General features: G+C 40.4%; 1 protein-coding gene across 4 annotated transcripts in view; it reads left to right on the top strand.

The window, feature by feature from the left end:
• Nucleotides 1-21,378, top strand: part of ZCCHC7 (zinc finger CCHC-type containing 7) — a 199,580-nt gene that overhangs the window by 101,022 nt on the left and 77,180 nt on the right. The window lies entirely within an intron of this gene.

The raw sequence follows: 21,378 nt of genomic DNA, 5'->3' as shown, positions 1-21,378 counted from the left end.
GCTGGCTGGAGCATTGGGCTCAGAGGGTAGTAATCAATGGTTCAATGTTTAATTGGTAGCCGGTGTCAAGTGGAGTGCTCCAGGGCTCAGTCCTGGAGCCAGTTTTGTTCAATACATTCATCAATGACCTGAAAGATGGCATAGGAGCACCCTCAGCAAGTTTGCGTATGACATCAAGCTGAGGGGAGTAGTAGATATGATGGAGGGTAGGGCTAAGATTCAGAGTGACCTAGACAAATTGGAGGATTGAGCCAAAAGGAATCTCATGAGGTTCAACAAGGACAAGTGCAAAGTCCTGCACTTAAGACAGAACAATCCCATGCACCGGTACAGATTGGCAACTGAATGGCTGGGCAGCAGCTCTGTAGAAAAGGACCTGGGGGTTACAGTGGACAATAAGCTGAATATGAGGCAAAAGTTTACCATTGTTACCGAGAAGGCTAACGGCATACTGGACTGCATTGGCTGGAGTCTTGCCAGTAGGTTCAGGGAAGTGATTATTCCCCTCTATTCAGCACTAGCAAGGCCACATCTGGAGTACTATGTCCAGCTTTGGGCCCCTCACTACAGAAAGGATGAGGACAAATTGGAGAGACTCCAGCGGAGTTAGTTACTAGTAGTACCATTGTTTAAATATGGGAAGAATTGTTTTTTACTTACTAATATCTTCAAAGAACTTTCTAAAATAAAAATTGTAAGAAGATAAAATTTCCTACATGGACCTAATTGCTAAACATTTGAAAATATTATTATGTAGCTTTAATAAATAATGGTACACACTTTCAAAGCACATTTTGTATCTTAAGGTTTGTGTAACATCTCTTCCGGCTATACATTTAGTCCTATAAAAACTATCACTAAAAAACCTTGCACCTGGCATATTTTCTAAACTAGCGGGACTACAGCACCACTTCATCCTTACTACTATTAAAACCAAGATAGTTTAAACCAGTTTAAGACAGTGGTTCATCTGAAATCACTGCTGCACCAACACTGGAAGAGCGTTCCTTTGTATACTTTTCATTGCAGAATTGGGGCACAGATTGACCTTTCATGTCTTTTCATAGCATTTGGATGACAAGAGCATTTGGATATTGCATGCTGTCATATGGCTGTCATAGTATTAAAAATCTCTTTCTTGTAAACTGCACCTTGTTAGTGAATCTGAGATACCATGCCAAAGAGCGTCTCTGTTCTCTGGCGGGGTTTGTTTGGATGAATACTGGATTTGTTAACCCTCCTGCAGTTATGATCTACAGCTTGCCAGGTGTACCTGGTGATATGATTTCTGCTTGTGCGGGAAGTTGCTTCCACTGATATAGAAACTGCATAAGGAAAAAAAAGAAGCCAACTCCTCCATGGTAAAATGCCAAAGGGTAAGTCATTGCGCCTAGCATGCTGCATAAGCCACTTCTGATAAAGAAGTTATTTCATATGGTGTCAGCTGTTATGATGCATCATTCTGTATAGCTGAACACTCACCTGATTTTGTGAGATCCAGTGAGGAATGGAAGATCTGCCATTCACATGTCTTAGTGTCCCTAATATGGAGTCTCTGGATAGCACAGCTTGCGTTTGTGCAGAGGAATGGACTAGATGCCCCTTGAGGTCTTTTCCAACCCTGGGATTAGTGATTCTGTGTTGAAGTTGAAATACAAGGTCCCTTAGCCTCCCCACTCCACCCACCAGATCTTTGGATCATTGGGACAGTTGATCCCATTCTGCTTTCAGAAGCAGGAACTGCCTTAGCAAAGCACTGCTTCCTCCAAGTAACTGTATGCTATTAAATGTAGAGGAAAAAGGGGGAAAGCAAAACCCTCAAATTCATTTCTGTTGTTCAGTCGGAAAATTTTTCAGGTAAACATCAAATTGAGCCTGTTCCCTTAGATCCTGTCTACCATTTCTGCTGTTATATACTGTGTGCTATTATGTTTGCAGTATTATCAAGTTTAGGAATCCTATTCCATGTTTCTGTTAGGCCAAGTAATTGGAAAGGTTAATCTTTACAAATAAAGATTATTGATTATTTTGTCATTTTGATACCTGTCAAGGACACTCTCGGCTTCCTGGCAATGGGTTACTACTCTCTAACAATGTTGAAGTATTTTAGCTTCCAAGGACATGGTCTTTTAGAAGGAAAACTTTTGTCCTTCAGTATAAATTACAGGAGGCCAGGTTTTCAGCTGCATCTCACCAGGCACCTAAATATGTTGCAAGTTCTTTAAAATTGCTCAAACCCCATTTAGGAAGACTGTTCTTAATGGGAATAGCTGTATGCTGCACTTTTTAGAAAATCTAGCTGTTTTTTGTGAGATTACCCCTTCAGAATAATGTAAATTGGTTCTTGTGGCTCATGACTCCCATGGCCTCTAAAGTATAATTATTGCTGTTTGCTAGACTCAGTACAAACACATTCATGCAGATCTTCACACATCAGTACCATATATTAGGTGATACGCGGAGGTGATCTAATTTTTTATCAGTATCATAGAATCATAGAAAATTAGGGTTGGGAGTGACCTCAGTAGGTCCTGGTATAATAGTCCAGGAGTTGACCTTGCCTGTGAAGACCGAGGTAAAAAAAGTATAGAGTACAGGCAACCCCTGCTTAACACGGTTTCACTTAGCGCTTTTGCTATAGCACTCGTTTGAAATTAATACCTGATTCCACTTAGCGCTGAGCCAGTTTCATTATAACGCTCAGTGAAGCAGTGGCATGAAGTGGTGAGTGGCAGCAAGTGGGCAGGCAGGTATGAGCGTGGGGCCTGCACCAGTGCCGTGGGGTCAGGGCTGGCAGGGGCCCAGGGCGGGGTGGCAGGAGCACAGGGCCTGTGCTGGCACATGGTGCTGGAGCGGCCGGTGGGCACGGGGGTGGGGAGAAGTGGCAGTGGTGAGAAGCAGCAAATGGGATGCCAGGAGTGAGTGCAAGGCCCCCACCAGTGCCCAGTGCCAGGGCTAGCGTAAGTCCAGAGCAGGAGCATGGGTTGGCACATAGGGCTGGAGCGGCTGGCCTGCAAGCGAGGGGTTAGGGAGAAGTGGCAGCAAGAAGCAGCAATAATCAACTATCTCTCTTTACATTCATTCCTTTGGGGAAAGGGGTTTCGCTTAGTGTACCGCTTAATGCTTGGTTTTTCTGGAACCAATTAAGAGTATTAGGCGGGGGTTGCCTGTACTTTATCCTCATCATCTCTCACTAGGTTGCCTCCCCCACTCAGTTAGGGACCCACACTTTCCCTGACCTTCCTGTTGTTGGTAGCATACTTACTATAGAAACCCTTCTTACTACCCTTCACATCCCTTGGCAGCTGTAACTCCATTGGTGCTTTGACTTTCCTGACTTCATCCCTGCATGCCCAAGCAATATTCTTATACTCCTTCTCAGTCATCTGTCCAAGCTTCCACTTCTTGTAAGCTTCCTTTTTGTGTTTGAGCTTACTGGAGAGTTCTCTAAGCCAAGCTGGTTGCCTGCCATATTTGCTATTCTTCCTGCACATCAGAATGGTTTGTTACTGTGCCCTCAGTAAGGTTTATTTAAAATACAACCAGCTCTCCTGGACTCCTTTCCCCCTCAGACTGGCCTCCCAGGGATCCTGCCCATCAGTTTCTTGAGGGAGTCAAAGTCTGCTTTTCTGGCTTTCTAACATGTAGCTTATTCACACTTTCCTGCCTGTATGCTTCCTTTACTCTGCCTCTGTTAGCTTCAAAAAAAGATCAAAAAGGACATAAATCAGTAATAACTCCAAGCACAGATCATCTGTTCCTGTTCTCAAGGATGCTGCTTGGAAACATACTTCAGCTATTACGGTATAACTATTATATCTGTGTGGTCCTGTAACAATACAAGTGAGCTAAATCACTGTAACTTTGACCTTGAATCAAGCAGGATTAAAGGTGGAGCAGTTTTGCCACACTTGTATCACAACAGGATTATAGTGCATACAAACAGCTGGTATTTGTATCCTTTGATATCAGTATAATTATTTTACCTGCCTGTATCCCCAGCCTGGTTATCGGACCTTCCAGCTGCACTATTAAGGCTTTTCAATCTCTTGTCTTAAAACTTTGGTCAGGTTCTTCATCCAGTTGAAAAGTATATGAATCATAAAGCCTGAATCAAGTCATGCTGTCAAATTTTAACTTTTTTCAAAAAGGAAAATCCTTTTTGCAAGGAAAAAATGCCTTAAAGTTGGAGAAAGTCATCTTATGGTGTTCTAGGAGATCATTTACTCAGGTTCATTTACTCCATTTTTTTCAATGATTCTTTTAATTTTGAGTTGATCATTATCACTGAAGAGTTCTGAACTTGTCATTGGATCTTGTTAGTCACTGTATAGCCATATCTGCATCTTATTCTTCAGTACAAGTTTTCTCAGAGTTCAAGATACGAGTTGAACTCTGTTCAAGTTTGTTGATAAGTATCATTCCACATCTTTCCAGGTATGCTTCTGTGAAATACAAATGTTTGCAACTTTTTATTGTAATTGTTGACGAAGTGAACAATTGGAGTCTTAACAGAATTCTGCTTGTATCAGCAATCCTTAAATTACCTTTTTAGTATTAATATCTTCATTCAATACAACCAGTAAGGTCAAGCCTAACTGCCTAACCCTTGTTCTTTGTTCACTGCAGAATTAGCCTAACTGATCAGCACCTAGTTGGTCACAACACAAAATCCTAACCAAGTGAATGTCCCCATTGATTTCTGCACACCCTTATGTGTATTTCTTGGCTTTCTGGAGCCATATTCCATGATTTTGTTGTATATTAATAAGTTCGGCCAGCCTAAGATTCTTTTCCAGTAAATTGTAGAACTTGTTTACCAGCTGTGCACACAAAAATATGAGAAGACGTTGAAGGGCTATTGGTATTAGCATGATTTAGCTTTTAGCCTGCAAAATGATGGACTACTTGTGCCACTAGCTGTGCCAGCTATCTTGAGTTGAAAACCATTTACTTCAGGTTGGAGGTTTTGTGTTTGGGCAGGAGGTGAGCTGAAGGCAGTATCTAATAAAGAACCCATGTGAAGTCTGCAGTTAGACTGGGAAGAATAAGGTGGTTTAAATCCTACATTTCAATTCCATCTTAATATTTCTTTTATTTCACTGTCTTCTGCTTTGCAAAGTAGCTGTGCTACATATGTCTGAAATGTTATGGGCTTCTTAACAACTGTTTTAGGTAGGTAACTCAATTGAAGCATTGATGGATCAATTCAGATATATGCTTAAACTAAGACAAATGTGTTTGAGAAAATTAAAGCTGAACCTGATTAAGAGATTTCTTTCTATCCAGACTGTTTAAAGTAGAAGAGACTTACTGGTCTGTCTGAAGAACAGGTATTTTTCTTGCTTTCTTTAGAAGTTAGAAACTTCAGATATTTCTTGCTTGTCAAGAAATATGTTTTCAGAATATTGTTACTCTGTTTATAGTTACCTTCTCATTACCCCATGTACAGAAGCTTTAATAAGGAAGGCTTAATTAAGTCTTGACTTTAACCCAACAGACTGTCCATGCAATATAATCTGTCTTTAAAATGTAGACCCATATAAAATAGTAATTATTTTAAAGACCTAATTGAATTAAATTCACATTGAAATTGTATTTGTTTTCTCTACTCAAAAGCAAAATGCTATTATGAGAACTCTTGTTCCAGGGCTCTAATAACAGGAGACTAGCATTTCTGTTACCATGTCCTAGCACAGGGGTCAGCAACATCTGGCTTGCAGAGGTACTACATCCATCCTAATCACCAGCCAGAGCACTTTGTCTGTGCCTGTGTCCATGCCCAGGCCAAAACGGGCTGGGCGATAGTCAGCTGCCACGGCCACTGCTGCAGCCAATTCTTCCTGTCCTGCCCCACCCCATCCCATTCCCCAGCTGCAGTGTGGGCACATCTTCCAGCCCATGAGGAGCTATACTGGCGCTGAGCAAATTCCAGCTGCATCCACACAGCAGCCAGCAGGCTGGGGTGTTGGGGAAGAGGGGTAGGAGGAGAGGGTGGTGGCAGCAAGGAGAAGTGGTAGCAATGCAGATACAGCTGCCAGCTGCCTGGCTCTGGTGCATTTCCTTAACAGATGAAAGCTGCACCCACACTGCAGCTGGGGAGTAGGGGGAGAGGTGCAATGGCAGCATGGGCTAGGTTCCCAACTGCCTGACCATGGATAAGGTGCAGGGAAAGCTCTGCCACTGAGATGCCACAGAAGCCACCCAACCTGGTTCAGACAGGAGCCTGGTTGTTCTGACTCGTGGCTTGTAAACTTTCTGCCTTAGCAGGTGTTAATATGCTGCTAATGAATTACCAAGTCTGTGGTTGATTCTCTCTGGTGCAGAAATGTTGGGGAATGGGGAATATGTTGTATGAATGCACCCCTTAATTGAACTGCTAGATTTTCTACAGAAATGATAATATAAGAATTGAATGATCGTTACTCTTCTGTGAGGTAAGCTAGGGTGTGAACTGAGAGCAGTTCAGTTATTCTGTGGCAATGTCCTATGTGCCAGCAGCAAATGCAAGGTTGCTCGCTCTACAAAAAAAGTAAGTTAAGGTCGCTTGCATATACTGCAGGCTAAAACCCATGAACATAGGCAGTTATTCTGCAGTATCAGACATGTAAGTTACACCCTTATCTTGTTCCTATGCCTGTCGTCTCAGGCTCTAGTCCCTAACATTGTTCTGTAGAAGATAGGTGTTTACCTAAGGCTTCGGACACACATTCCTTAAGTCCTCAATACTTTGTAGCTCTATAAGAATAGAGAACTATGGGAATGTGTACACGCTTGCACAGCCCCATGGCTAGAATACAACAAAGTCACTTCAAAGGTACACTCTTCAGCCAGGGAGTGATAAGGAACTGCTTTTTTTGCTCCCCTCCCCACAACAGAAAGATCACCTCCAGATGATGCCACTCATCAACAGGAGGCAACCTTTGCCACCTTCTTGCAGGGAGGGGGTTAATTCTCCTGGCCCTCTGTCACTTCTGCAGATAGTGGGGAGCTACGCTCAACAACCATGACTGCAGCCACGACTTGCATCAGCTACCAAAGACAGTCCCTCCATCACTAGCAAGGAGAACAACTATCCCCCCCAGCAGGTGGCCAGAGGCTGTGTGGGAAGGTTGTTGACGAGGAATGGGAGATAAGGAAAAAACTTATACACGGTTCATGAGACCAGATCCTGAAATAGACTCCTGGGTGGGGGGTGCAGGCATCTACCTTGGAGATCTTCACACCCTGCTGGCGTTATTTGATCCCAGCAGCCTTTCCTGCCCAGCACAGGGGGCGCTGGACCCAATGATATCATGAAGTCCTTTCTAGCCCTAAACTTCTGTGAATCTGTGAAAAGGTAGCACTGCAAAGAATTTCCTATGTAGAACAGGAACACTTTTTTTTTTTTTTTTTTAAAGCAGATCGCCATTATTGTAGCCCTACAAAGAGCCTGAACCTGTGGACACCCTGTTTTTCGAAATGCTGTATGGGTGTATATAGTGCCACAGAAGTAACGTGTATAAGGCCTAAAGAGTAATCTTGATCATCTGTTCATTCTTCATATTGATAATTCAGTGCAGTATTTCTAGAACAATATACAGTTACAAAATTGGTACGTTACAAAGTTGTTTAACGTATAGATGAACAGCATTCAGTGATACACCTGTGAGGACCTACAGTGGTACCATGTTGTCATCTCCAAGAAAGGAGTCTGTCTACAAATCGGCAAAAACCAGTTCCTGCTCTGGGTTGTCTTGGGCTCCCTACCTACTTCTAGATGGATAGCTACTAGGAACAGTGTTACTCACTAACAGCTGACTAGAAGTCTGTGTCAGGTGCTGACAGAGATGGTGTGACTATGGTGGGAATTTAAGCTTTCCTGAATTTCAAGCTCTGATTATAGTACAGTGTCCTATACCTGACAATGAATATGCAAACCCTGATAAAACTCTCCATTACCTGAGAGCAGGGGTATGAAACTCAGATCAGTCAGTGCGCCATTTTCCGTGCTTTGCAGATGCCTGCAGGCCATGACCACTCTGGCCATTGTACTGCCAGAACTGTCAGAGGTTGAGCTATTGACAGGGCTATGGCAGCCAGAGCACAGGCAAGAGCTGGGGTGAGAAGCTCTTGGAAAAAAGGCGGGCTGTATAACCCACCTCTCAGGCTGTAGGTTTGACGCCCTGGCTCAGAGTACCATACCTGTCTAACACTGGGTAAAAACTCATCAGTGCCACACTCTTTTACCACATTGACTACTCAATGAAAATGAGATGCAGTCAAGTCTGGGTTCTATACCTCAGGGGTCTCCAAGAGTTAGTATTGAGCTACATGAGGGCCTTTTTCTCTTGTCGTAATGAGGGCCTTACATGTTGATTGGGCTCCTCAGAAGCAAGGGAGACATTTACAATGAAGTCTCATGAAAGCTGCAGACAGAACTTCATATGGCCCGTTAACTTCCATAGAATTTTACTCAAGAAATTTAAATGGCCCCAAATTTCATCACCTTTCAGAAGATGAAAGTTTAAAAACTCTGTCTGCCTGCCTACCTGCCTGCCTTTTCTTTTTATTCTCCCAACTGTAAGAAACAAAGAAAAAATATAATAGTCAGTGTCAACAACTAGCCAGTAAGAACACTGCAGATAGTGGGGAGCTACACTCAACAACCATGACTGCAGCCATGACTTGCATCAGCTACCAAAGACAGTCCCTCCATCACTAGCAAGGAGAACAACTATCCCCCTAAGCAGGTGGCCAGAGGCTGTGTGGGAAGGTTGTTGACCAGGAATGGGAGATAAGGAAAAACTTCTACACGGTTCATGTGACCAGATCTGCAGTAAACTATTTCCTGTAAAGTCATTGGGACAAAATACTTAAAGAAATTTAAGCACCTGTAGGTCCAGATAGATGCTTACTGAGATTTTTAAAATATATATACTTGTTTGCTTATTACATTTATGTGTTGCCCTTCCCAGCAAAAGCTCAGGGTAACTTACAGAAGAGAGCAAAATAATTTATAAAACATTTGAGCAAGAGAACAAAACAGGAGAAGCAAAATAAATTGTAAAAGCCAACTCAGTATTAAAATAAACTATTTTGCAAAACCCCCTGAACAATATCCCATTTTAGCCTTGCCTGCTAAATACCTGCTCAAATAGGAAGGTCTTGGAGCCATTTTGGAAGATGTCCAGGCTCAGGTTCTAGCAAGTCTCAAGCAGGAGAGAGTTTCAGAGATATGGGTTGACTGTGGAGAACATCCTTCCACCTTTTCCCATGGGACACTCCACCACCCCACCAGTCTGAGTTCACCAGCCACGCCTGGGCTGCAATAGGGCATAAGGAAAAAAGATAGTCCCTTAGATGCAAAGGAGCAAAGCTATGATGGATTTACAGAGTTCAAGTTGGTTGTCAAAACCAGTTGCTGTAGCCCCATATTTGTGGGCTGGATCAAATGGTTTTGTGGACTGGATTCAGCCCACAGACTGTAGGCTGTTGACCCCTGCCCTAGACTGCCCGGGCAGTAACCACTGCGCATCAGTTAACATGTAGACATGCCCACTGCCAACTAAATACAATTTTTCTTTGTGATATCCAAAGCAGCAGTCTCTGCAATTAGGAGAAGTCTAAGGACAATCCAAGGCCTCAAACAGAAATTAAAGACTCATACCTACTCAAAAATTATAAAAATTTTCTCTCTTAAACCAACTTTTACAGCACACCTTGTGGAAAAAGAGTTTAATATCAAACTACTTTATTCTCATTTCTTCAAATACAAATTGCTTGTTTACTTCCCAACCATATTTTGCCACTCTATCTTACCTATAAATTCTTTCCTTAAATATAACATGGAATTACTATTTCTTATGTATTTCTCCACTAAGAATTGTTAGCATTTTAAAAGGTATTTAAGACAACTTAATTATATGGTCTAAGTGCCTCCCTGTTCAAAGAAACCAGATTCTTTCCAGAGTCAGATGAGAAATGACCAAAAGGTGAATGTTGTGGGTGCATTTTGTGAGGAATAGTTGTGTTTTACGTGTTGCTTTATTAAATCAAAAATCAAAGCATAGATAACTGGATTTCCAAATTGCATATTACAAATTTATTCTCTAATGGGAATAAAATGTTCAGGTTTGTTTCCTTTCCTCTGTTTAACTTTGACTGCTTGTGAACACTAGAAAGAATAGCCCTGCAGCTGAGCTACTTAGTTTTTTTTTAATCTATTCATTTTATACTTTTCAGACAGATTTTTCCCCGGGGTGAAACAAAGGTTAACTGAAATTTCCTCTGTTGTGTACCTGAACGAATCAGCAGTTTGAGAAGGAAATCCCATTGATGGGCAAAGAGAGTGACAGGCTCTATTTAAAGAATTCCCCCGACTGTGTGGTAGACCAACCATGCCATGAATTTAACTGTTCCTGTGGTCCCCATACTTGTACCCACCAAAAAAAAAGAAGAAAAAAACCCTACTTTGTTCTGCAAATGTTGCACTAAGCTTTGAAAATCATGAGCTATTGAGCTTTGTGAATTAACATTAGCAGCAGTGACCAAGACTTAAGGGAAAGATCAGAATACAGAAAACAGGTGGAAAATGATGCTTATTTATATAATGTAAAAACACACAGTATATGTGTATAAACATGTTCATCTATATATAATATTGCATTATCTATTCTCTTCAGGAATGTGAAATTCTATAAATTCACTGTTTTGTTTTATCTTCTCCATATTTTTATTTCCCATTACACATATACGTGCACATACCCGTACGCATGCACTCCCATGCTCACACATACGTGCATGCACAAAATGGAAAAGAAAAAAGCAACAGCTAGAAAACTGTAAACTGGTTATACTGGACAAAATATGCAGCAGCACTAAACATCTAAAAAGTGATAAACGTGGCTTTATGTATTAGCACTTGGCAATTTTTTGTATTTAAAAAAAAGACTACTTTAAATATCAAAAGCAAGCATCTCCACTTGGATTAAACACTCTTAATGCATGTGTATTAAACCTCAGGACTTGTGAGCCTTCTTGAAAATCCCATCTTTAGCCCTGCAGTGGGCCCCAACAGAACATGCTGCCTAGGGATTATAAATACCATGTCATAGCCCCCAACTGTCAGACTTTTCTTCTCTGGCAATGACAGTTAAAGTCTACTCCCATGGGTAATGAGTTGCTTAAGTTTGTTTAAAGTTATTTTAAGAGGTCTTGAATTAATTTTTTTCATATTTATGTGGAGGATAGTCAGGCTTTGGGCTTGTAAAAAAACTTTGTATTTGCTCTTGGCGAGTATTTTTTACACTTGAAACAAAATGTTGTATTTTGATTCATTTCAGTGTAGACAGAGTTTCCATATTTATTTTCTGTGGATTGGGCCTGTTAATGGCTTTAATGAATACCATACTGCATCAAAATATAGCTGCTGAAGAGAAATTGTCACTATGTTAATGACCGTGATCAGAGCACAGGTCACAGAGTACTGATAAAAAATGTGAGAAAAGAGAGTTAGTACATTTTTGCTGTTGTGGAAGGAAGGGACATTTTGTCTTTGTCATAGGAAAATTTGTCAAATTGGACTTCTGTCAACTATGGCATTAACTGATTACTTGCTGGGAATTTATGGATCTCTTTTTCAAAGTCCTCTGCTTTAAAGGGACATTGACATGTAATCTATTCCAACAGCAGGTGTCTTCTTTTTAAGTAAATTATCTTTTTCTTATCAGAACAAAAGTTGAAAAATCCCTTGAAGTGTCTAAGAAAATAGTCTTTAAGGCAATTGATTCCACTTTTTCTCCAGAAATTGTTCTAATTCAAAATGACTACACAGTGTACACAGAATATCATCCACTGTTGCTTCTCTGCATCACTTACCCTTGGTTTACTGCTTAGAGGTGTTTAAGTTTAAATGCCAGTGCCTGCCATATAATTTTTGTTCTCATTAATCACTATTAGAGTTTGGGAAATCAGAAATGTAAGATTGGCTCTGCGTTCAGTGTTTTGAAATAAGTCATAAAAGCTGTCAGTGACTAAACATGCAGAAGTATTTAGGCCTATAGATGTCTCCATCCATCCATCTACACTTTAGTGCATTATTTAAATGCATTACCTGAATTAAATTTGGTGTAGGCATCTCTTGAATGCAGACCTTGAGTGGAGCAAGCAACAGGGCTAGTACAATCTACGTATTGATCTTTCCATGTCTCAAAGGAAGACATTGTTAATACAGATTTCAACCTGTAATATGTGTGTATTTGAATACATTCTACTGCAACAGAAATATTATCTTCTAGGAAATGGTATTTGCTTGACTCCAACATGAGGTTTTCTTCCCGATTTCAACATAGGGGGGGAAAGTACCCCCTTGGATTCGAATACAAGGCAGCTACTGGGGCCCCGGCTCTGGCCTTGACTTGGGCTCAGGGTCATAGTTAGAGCCACTGCCACTAAGCCACATGCTGCCTCTGACCTCGCATCTGCCCCCCTGCCGTCTCCCGCTGCCTCTGTCCCACCCCCTAAGCTCCTGCTTCCACTTACCCTCTGTCATGGCTCCAGCTCCAGCCCCATTTTGGCTGAAGGCCCAGAGCACATTGTAGCTCTAGCCTGTGCCTAGCCAGGAAGCAGGGGTCGCAGCTTTGAGCAGGCAGCTGCGGGGAGGGAAAGGTGTAGGGGAAACTGGAGACTGGGGGGTATGTTGTGGGGGACGGGACAGGCAAGGGGCAAAATTCAGGGCATTTGGCTCCCCTACTACCTATACCCTACCACTTGCCCCCTGCCAGTGCTTGCTCTGCTGCAGTGGTGAGGGGACAAATTTAAGATGATCCTCCAATAAGTAGGTTCTGTACATAAAAAATAACACGTTTATAAAATTTCTATGTATAAAATTGAATTATTGGGAAGTTGCCTTAAATTGGAAATCATCTTGGATTCAGGTAAATATGGTAATTTGGCTTTTTCGCTCAAAGCATAACCAAAATATATGTAATTTTAAAATGTATGAAAATTAGGGAGCAAGTAAATAAAAAGGCATCATGAAGCCTTGTTCTTTCACCTGTTGCCTTGTTTGTGTTCTGCATTTTAGATGTGCTCCGTATCATGCATAGGCGGTATTATTTGTGTTCTGTTTAGAATGTGAGCTCCTGGGACTTTTTTCTCCCTATACAGTGCCAAATATATTGTTGGTGGGGATGGAGATGGTATGTCTGTTCTTCACAACCAGAAAACTGTTATTTGGTTGTATTGGGCAAACAGAATATGCAGCTGAGATCAAGTTCAGATTTGTTTGATTTCTTTGTATATCTGCATCACCAGTTAGATCAGTAAGTATATTTTTCCTGATACGTGGGAAAGCTGCAACACTTAAATTTAAAGATCTTGTCTGATTCCTTCACTTTTTTCTAAAAACAAGTTATATAAAACAATCAGGAAATTCAGCACAGAAAATTCCATTATAATGTCATTTGAATCACTGCAGGGCAAGCAAATTATTTCCCTATTCAGAAACACTAGTAATTTGCAAGACTGCATAACAATAAACTATTCCTACTTTATATCATCTTTAAGGGCTTCATCTCTGCCCATTTTGTGTTTTTATTTACATTGTTAAAATGTCCAAAGGGCCTAATGAATTAGGCAGCAATCAGATTTATTGAGGGCAATGCCCATCACAGACAGCTTACATGTATTATTAATTAAGATGATATTATAAATTAAATTTTAAAAGAATTTACGATTTTGATACAATTTTAAAACCAAGGTTGTTTACATCTATCTTACCATCAAGTGTAAAAACAGGTTTTTCCTCTTATTTTAGGCAATAAGTTATTTTTACAATTAATGCACAAATGCCATGGAATATTATTACACATGGTGTTGCAAAAGAAACTCAATATACAGAAGCTTTTTTTAAGACACTGGAAATGCAGTTAGTCTTAGGCTAAGGTTAATCTCAGCAAAGTGGTATCACATCTCTGCAAAGTGGGCTGAACTGTAGTATAAAAAGTGTCGCTTTCCCCAGGGCTTTAGAAGTTAGACCAAGCAGCATGCTTGACTGCAAGGGTGACCAAGGGGTGGCTTCTTCAAATCCCCAGATCATCAGTGATGATAGAATAGATAAAGTAGTAGTGAACAGTTGTCACTCAGCCTAAGCATATTTTCTCTGTCATCAGAACCCACTGTTCCATCAGGCTTGGAACTCCCAGATTTTTTTCATCTTCAGCAAGTTTCAGAGTCAAACAAGTTTCAGGGGGTTTTTTCTCCCCAAAGCCAGTCTTCACGTTAAGGCCTCCTGTGGGTCGGTTTGTGAAATGCATCGATCCTGACTTTGCTGCCTGGTACTCTTTTTCCATTCTCAAAGGCAAAGGATTTCTCAACAGTTCCCCAAGATTTTTTTTCCCGTGCTCTGCCTCCCTACCAGTGCTATAGCAAAGTGGAGAGGGGGGGAGCCAAAGTGAAGGGGTACCAACAGGCACTGCCCAGCTGGGAGTGGGATGGAGCCGTGAGCAGCTTGTATGGGGGGTGCAGGGATGTGGGGAGGGCAGCTGCCTGGGCTCCCTACTGTGTGCACTTCTGGGCAAGCATGGGGGGGCATGTGCCCCCCTGGATCTGTGCACAGGGTGAGGGCAGGCTGCCACTGTGTGCTTAGTCCCGGGTGCCAAACTTCCTTGCCACAGTACTGCTCCCTGCTTAGATTCACGATCTTCTGGCTCCCAGATGAACGTATCTAGCAGTAGGCTACACTGCATATATTGGAAGGGTTTTTTCCATCAATATCTACTGATATTCTTTCTGTATGTAATTTGCAACAGCACAACAGTACACTAATTTATGTGTGGTTCAGCAACTTTTATACTGCTGTGTCATGGAACTGGTTCTTAGTAATGAGCACTGGAGCAGGCCAGTAACATACACTTTTTATGAATACTGTCCACAGTTTTTCCTCTAGTGCCTGTCAAAGTAAATAAATGTAATATATCATTTTCTAAAATAGGCCATGATGTAGGAGAGAGAGATCTTTGATATCCTGTGACCAAATAATCCTAAATTTACACCACAGATTTGTACCCCAGCTCCTGAACTGGTATCTTATACTGATTGGAATAAGTATGTGAATTTTAGCAAAGGTTGAAAATTTGGCTTTATGACACTTAAGCCTTAACAGCGGTAGTATGATGCACCATCGTGTAACTCTGTGTATTATTTCAGAGTAATTGAAGTGTAATTGATTATAAAAGACTTTCACACACTTGTTAGTTTCATCTAAGCAATGTGCAGCATCATGTTTTCTCTGCCCCCTTTTCCTTCCTTAAAGTTGATTAGAATGTTCATTTCATATGGTATACACATATGTATACACAAATTTGAAGTGAAAAAGTTTACTTAGTTAAAAAATAAATAAGTAAATAAACAATTATATAGATTTTCCCATCCGAATATATGAATGAATGAAACATAAGGAAAGAAAATAAATTTACATTTTGATAACTGAAGATGAGAAAAATCTTAAGATGAAAAACCAAACTAAAAATACATTTATTGAAAATAAAAGTAAATGAGTTATAAAGAAAACTCATGTTCTGAGGAATTTTACTGATATCTTGTTAAAAATAAAGTGTCAGTTAAGTAACAGTTGATGTTTTGGGACATTTGCTTAATAAAGATGATGGGAGGTCTACAGGGAGGTTAGTCAAATGTTTAAAAAAAATTAATAACTTTTTACTGAGACACCATGTTTTGTTAAAAAAAAAAAAAAAAGTCTTTTCTCAGAAGTGAAAAAGTTGCCAAAATATATCATAAATACAGTGTAAATCATATAATTTCCAAAATGTTTGTGCATAATAATATACAATGGATAAAATGAAGACAACTCTTTCAAATAAATTAGTTTAAAGAGCTACATTATGGTTGTACAGTTACCATCATAGCAAAGCTTGTGAATCAACCTGTCAAAAAAGCATACTAGGAAATGTATGGATGGTTGGGGAAAAGGGTGCAGGATAAGAACAAAAGGGCAGGAATTAAAATAGAGCTTGAATATTTTTGTTTCTAAAAAAAAAAATGTGGGGTTGGTTTTTGCACGTTTCCACATACAAAAATTACCATTTTTGGAACCATTATCTTCATTTCAATCCAAAATTTTGTGTGGTTTCTTTAAAGAAAAACCCCACTGTTTCTCTCAGAACTTCAAATTAACTGGTATAATCAAATTAGAAATGTTTGTTTTGGTTTGGCTGCCAAATGAACACCTATCCACCTCATCTACTTTTGCCCTTTCTAAGCGACTCTGGCCAATGAGTACCTCCAAGCTGCTGTATGGGAGGTAAGGAGCTAAGGGCAATTGTTGGGAGAAATAAAAAAATCAACTTCCTTGCTGCTTAGGAGTTCCAAGCAGATGTAATTTAGTTTGTGAAAGAGAGGGATTTCTTTTCCACTGTTCCTCTCTTACTTGCACCCTCCAACATTTAAGGTATAGTAAGTTCTGATTCTGATGCTTTATCCCCAACTTCCATACTCAGTAGCTACTGATGCCCCTTTCCTCCAAGATTTTGTCCAATCTCTTTTTGAATATGGCTAAACTGTCACCTTCCACAACATCTGGTGGCATTGAGTTCCACGCTTTCCTTGCATGTTGTGTGAAAAAGAACTTCCCTTTGTTAGTTTTAAACTTACTACCTACTAGTTTCATTTCGTGACCCCTAGTTCTTTCATTGGAAGAGATAGTAAATAACAAATCCCTATTTACTTTCTCTTTGCCATTTAGTATTTTGTAAATGCTTATCCTGTCCCCTCCTCAAGCATCACTTTTCTAGACTGAATAGGCCTAGCCTCTTTAGTCACTCCTCACATGGAAGCCTCTCCGTACCACTAATCATCTTTGTTGCCCTTCTCTGTACCTTCTCTAGTTCTTCTATATCCTTTTTGAGGTGTGGGGACCAGAACTGGACATGTTACTCAAGGTGTGGATGCACCATCAATTTGTAGAGAGGCATGGGGATGCCTTTCAGGTTTGCTTACTGTTCCCTTGTTAATAATCCCTAGTATACAACTAACTTGTCTTTATCAGAAACTTGCAATCGTGTCTTGCAATAAATGTATCTAAGTTAAACAGAAACACTGTATATACTTGAATCCAAGATGAGAGGGCTTTTTTCCTAATCAACATGCAGGGGGGGAAGAGGGGGAGCCTTGTCTTGGATTCAAGTCTAGGGTTGGAGCTGGGTGGCTTGCACAGTGAGAAAGGGTGCGCACAGAGCGGGGAAACTGTACAGGGGGGAGTAAGTGGATGAGGCCGTGCCCTGGTGGGGGGTGCACAGGGGGGAGACCTGTAGTGTGTAGAATCCAGTGCTTTTGTAAAATATAAAAGATATAAGTTAATGCTCTTTTTATTTCCTGTCCGATAACAGTAAAACAGCAATCTGTATGCAGTGAGCTTTGAGACGTACATAGCCACCAAAATACTCTGCAGCTTTCCTAAACTCAATTTTTAATTTATTTGTAAGTGATTTTTTTGAGGATGTACATTAATCTATCTAGTGTTCAGTGATTAATATAGTGAATATGCCATCCAATAATAATATATTCCCTGCCTCAAAATACTGTAAACTTTTTTGCATAATCACAAAAACAACACCAGGAATTTAACTTGAATCCAAATTATTCATAGATTGTTAGGGGCTGGAAGGTACCTCACAGATCATCAGGTCCTGTCCTCCCCCCTCTTCCCCCCCCCCACCCCGGTTCTAGACATGAGGACAGCTGGGGTCAAGTGACCCCAGCAAGGTGACTGTCCAGTTTTAATTAGTTAAAATACACATCCAGAAAAAGAAAACATGCTTTAATTTGGTCCAGAAATTGGTTCCAGTTTAACACAGACTGCAGTAGGCTTTGGTTTTATTAACAGTTTTTTTCATTATCAAGAAATGTTAATAAAATCAAGGCCGTGTTGTAAACTGTACCTAATTTCTGCAGCACTTCACCTGGTAAATCTGTAGCAATTTAGTTTAGTAAGGGACAATTTTGTTGGAATAACAATCAATATAGCTTTTGTTTTCTGATCCTTTCAGTTTCATTTTCTGAAATGCCAGGTATTCCTGTTACTGTATCTTAGAAGTTGGCTTCTGTAGCTAGAATTTGACAGGTAGGTAGTGAAACTTGAGGGGATTGGCTCCATGAGGAGATGGCTTGATTTTGCAGAATGATCAGGGGTGAAGTGGTTAGCGATACTGGACCAGAACTTCAAACAATTTCATGTGTGCTTCATGTCTCTGGTCACATGATTTTCAATGCAACTGTGTGTGCACATAGCTGCTTTGTAGGATTGGGGCTTACTTGTCATCATTTATTACCCTTAGGTTTTCAGAATCAACAGCTTATTAAGGCAAAGAAAACCATTCTAAAAGGTTAGAGCTATTGTTTGAAGCTGTTTTCAGACAAAACTACCAGTTTAGAGCAGGGGTGTCAAATGGGTGGCCCACAGAGCTGTGTTGTCTGACCCCAAGGCCTTACAGAAGGGTAGGACAAATGGGGGCAAGACCTGCTACCGAAATCTGGATCACAGAGACCTGCTGCATACATGTGTTTGCACTGGGGGGGGATGAGCAATGCCTCTCCCTACCCCCATGTTAACTGCTGCCTCTCACTCTGCTGCTGCTGTTGCTGCCGCATCCAGATGCGTCTCAGGAGGAACTTCACAGTCCAGATCCAGCTCACAAGTAGTGGGGAGTTTGACACCCCTGGTTTTACAAGGTACCATATTTTCTCAAGTTTTAAAATCTAAAATCAGCCCCCCCCACCCCCCCAAATTGGGGTACATGTATTATTGGGAAGGCTGAATTTCTGCCCTGAATAAAAGCACTCCACTTTAATTTTTCTGCTGTAGTGCAGCAGCTCTGGTATTACTATTCAGGCAGCTGAGGGAATCAATGACAGGTAGGTAGTGGAACTTGAAGGGGTTGGCTCCATGAGGAGATGGCTTGATTTTGCAGAGTGACCGGGGTGACAACTTAATGTCTTGTTGTTGTAATGGCTTATGGCTCTAGAGGTGTAAATGAGGATCTCTTCTTTTAATGGTCTTAATCTTCCACTAAATAGGCTAATGTTTCTTAGGGCAATTTTGCTGGATTCTAGAGTACCTGGTGTTTTCTCCTATTTCACAGCTCTTTAGCTCTTTCAAAATAATAGGTCCACCCATGGAGACAGATCTTCAGGCAAGATTTTAGTTAAGCAAGGTAAGACAGGGTAAGTCAGTTGAAGATTAGCTGTGTCTGTTCTCTGCCACCATAATGTTTGAAAAATCTTTTTTCCTTAATTTTGCATTTCAAAACCTAGGAGTATATTGTATTCAGGGGCTTGTTAAATGTGAGAAAATACGATATATGTGTGTATCTATATGTGTTGTGTGTGTGCATGTAATAGGTGTAGGGGTGTAGGTTGTAGCCGTGTTGGTCTAAGGACATAGGCAGACAAGGTTCCTTGGGTGAATCTGATATCTTTTATTAGACCAACCCAAATAGTTGGAGAATAGTTATTAAGCAAGCTTTCGGGTTCAAAAACCCTCGTCAGGCTAAAGAAGTTTCAACAGTTGGTGTGTGCTCTTCCTGGAAAAGTAAAGAAACCAGAGGCTGGGCTGGGGATTTTTTGCGGTTGAGCTTGGCTTCTTTCTTTTTCATGTTGTGCAGTTTCTATTTCAGATGGCTAAAGTGTACACACGCATACAGATTTATATTTAAGTTTCTCTGTAGAAGTGTAGGGACTAAGATACATTTCTTATATGAGGGCTGAGATTCTGAAGCACTATTCTGGAATTAGGATCTATGTCAAGTTCTATAGCCAGGACAAATGGAAGTTCTCAGATGCCTGAAGTTAAGCAGATGTTTGAGAAATTTGCTAGATTGAGACCAGAGCATTCAATATCTTGCAGGACTAAATCCATAATTAGGATTGTGTTTTATACATGGAGAACAATACTTATAAATAGGGACTTGCGTAATTTGCAGCAAGATAAAGACATTTTCCCAGTTTGCTTGCAGCAGAAAGGGCTGTTTTCATGGGCATTTCCTAGTGGCCCCACCCCTCATTACTGGTTGGCAGAGAGACCTCACCCCTCACTGCTGATTGGCAGAGAGGCCCCTCCATCACCTCAGACAGTCAGTAAGTCTCATGTACAAGAGAGTGACTGCAGGGATTGCCACATTGTCTAAGTATTGCAGTAGGATTGGGAAATTCTAAAATGGCATAGTATATGAGTAATTATATGGATAATATGTTAGGTTTGGGGGGGGTTGATTTCACAGGAAATTGCAACCAATGGAATATTTCCTAGCGATCGCAGTTACCATATGTGCAGAAACTGCAAAACCACAAATTAAGTAGGTCCCTCCTTATAAAACTTCTGATCTTGAAAAGTATGAGACATTGGTGGGTGTGGGTGTGGTAGTGCCTTTTTTGTCTTTTGGGTAGTTGTTAGATTTTAACTGTAGGGATTATTGTTTCACAGATCAGAATATTATGTTCTGAAATATTAAAATATGTTAAGCATAGTCAGTAATATTTCAAGCTTTTGGCCTTTTAGATAATTTAATCTAACATGTTTCATAAAAATCAGAATCACAGACTACATAAGGTATAGTTTGTATTGACTGTGATTCACCATTTTTTGTTTTGGTTGTTTTCTTGGTTAATAACCAGAAATGTCTCTCAGCGTGTTTTGTTTGTGATTGAGTTTCCATAAGAGACTTTTGGGTATTAATAAATATATATAAATTCTCAACTGTATACCTGAAGGTACATGTTTTGGTACAGATTAAATTTGAAAATAAAGTTTTTGTTGCCAAAGAAAAGAATGCTAAGGACGTAGATACTAGATATGCACTATATTTGTACTCAGATGGTATCACTATCTGTATTTTTAAGAGTGTAGCTCATGATTTATGGGCTATTTGTATGGACAGTCTTTGCTCTGCTGTTTTATTCCTGCCTCTTCTGGGCATGTGTGGGTCTCAGTGCGGGAACACGCTAAGTTCCTTATATTACGAATGGAAAATTATAGCACAAGTTAAGGTCAAAGTATTCATTGTGGGTTTCTGTGAATGACTTCTCTGTAGCTAGATTTCATATTATATATGTTTGTCAAATTTTGGGCGGGGCAGGGTTTAGGACAGACTTCTGTTACTCACGAGAATATGTAGATAATTTAGCAATTGAAACCTTTTCTTATTTCCCTGTTAATGGACTGGAATGCTGCAGTCAAAGGATGGTTGAAATTCTGTATATACCTCAGTTTTTGTTTATTGCTTAGAAACACAAACACTGGACTGGAAAAGGCCCCTTGGCCTATCAAGTCAAGTTCCCTGCATTTACAGACACCCTGTGATGGTGGTGATGATATTTTTGAGT

This window comes from Alligator mississippiensis, chromosome 3 (assembly GCF_030867095.1).
Source record: "Alligator mississippiensis isolate rAllMis1 chromosome 3, rAllMis1, whole genome shotgun sequence".
Taxonomy (NCBI): Eukaryota; Metazoa; Chordata; order Crocodylia; family Alligatoridae; genus Alligator; species Alligator mississippiensis.
Note: the sequence above shows the minus strand (reverse complement) of the source record. Positions and strands in the feature narration are given on the sequence as shown.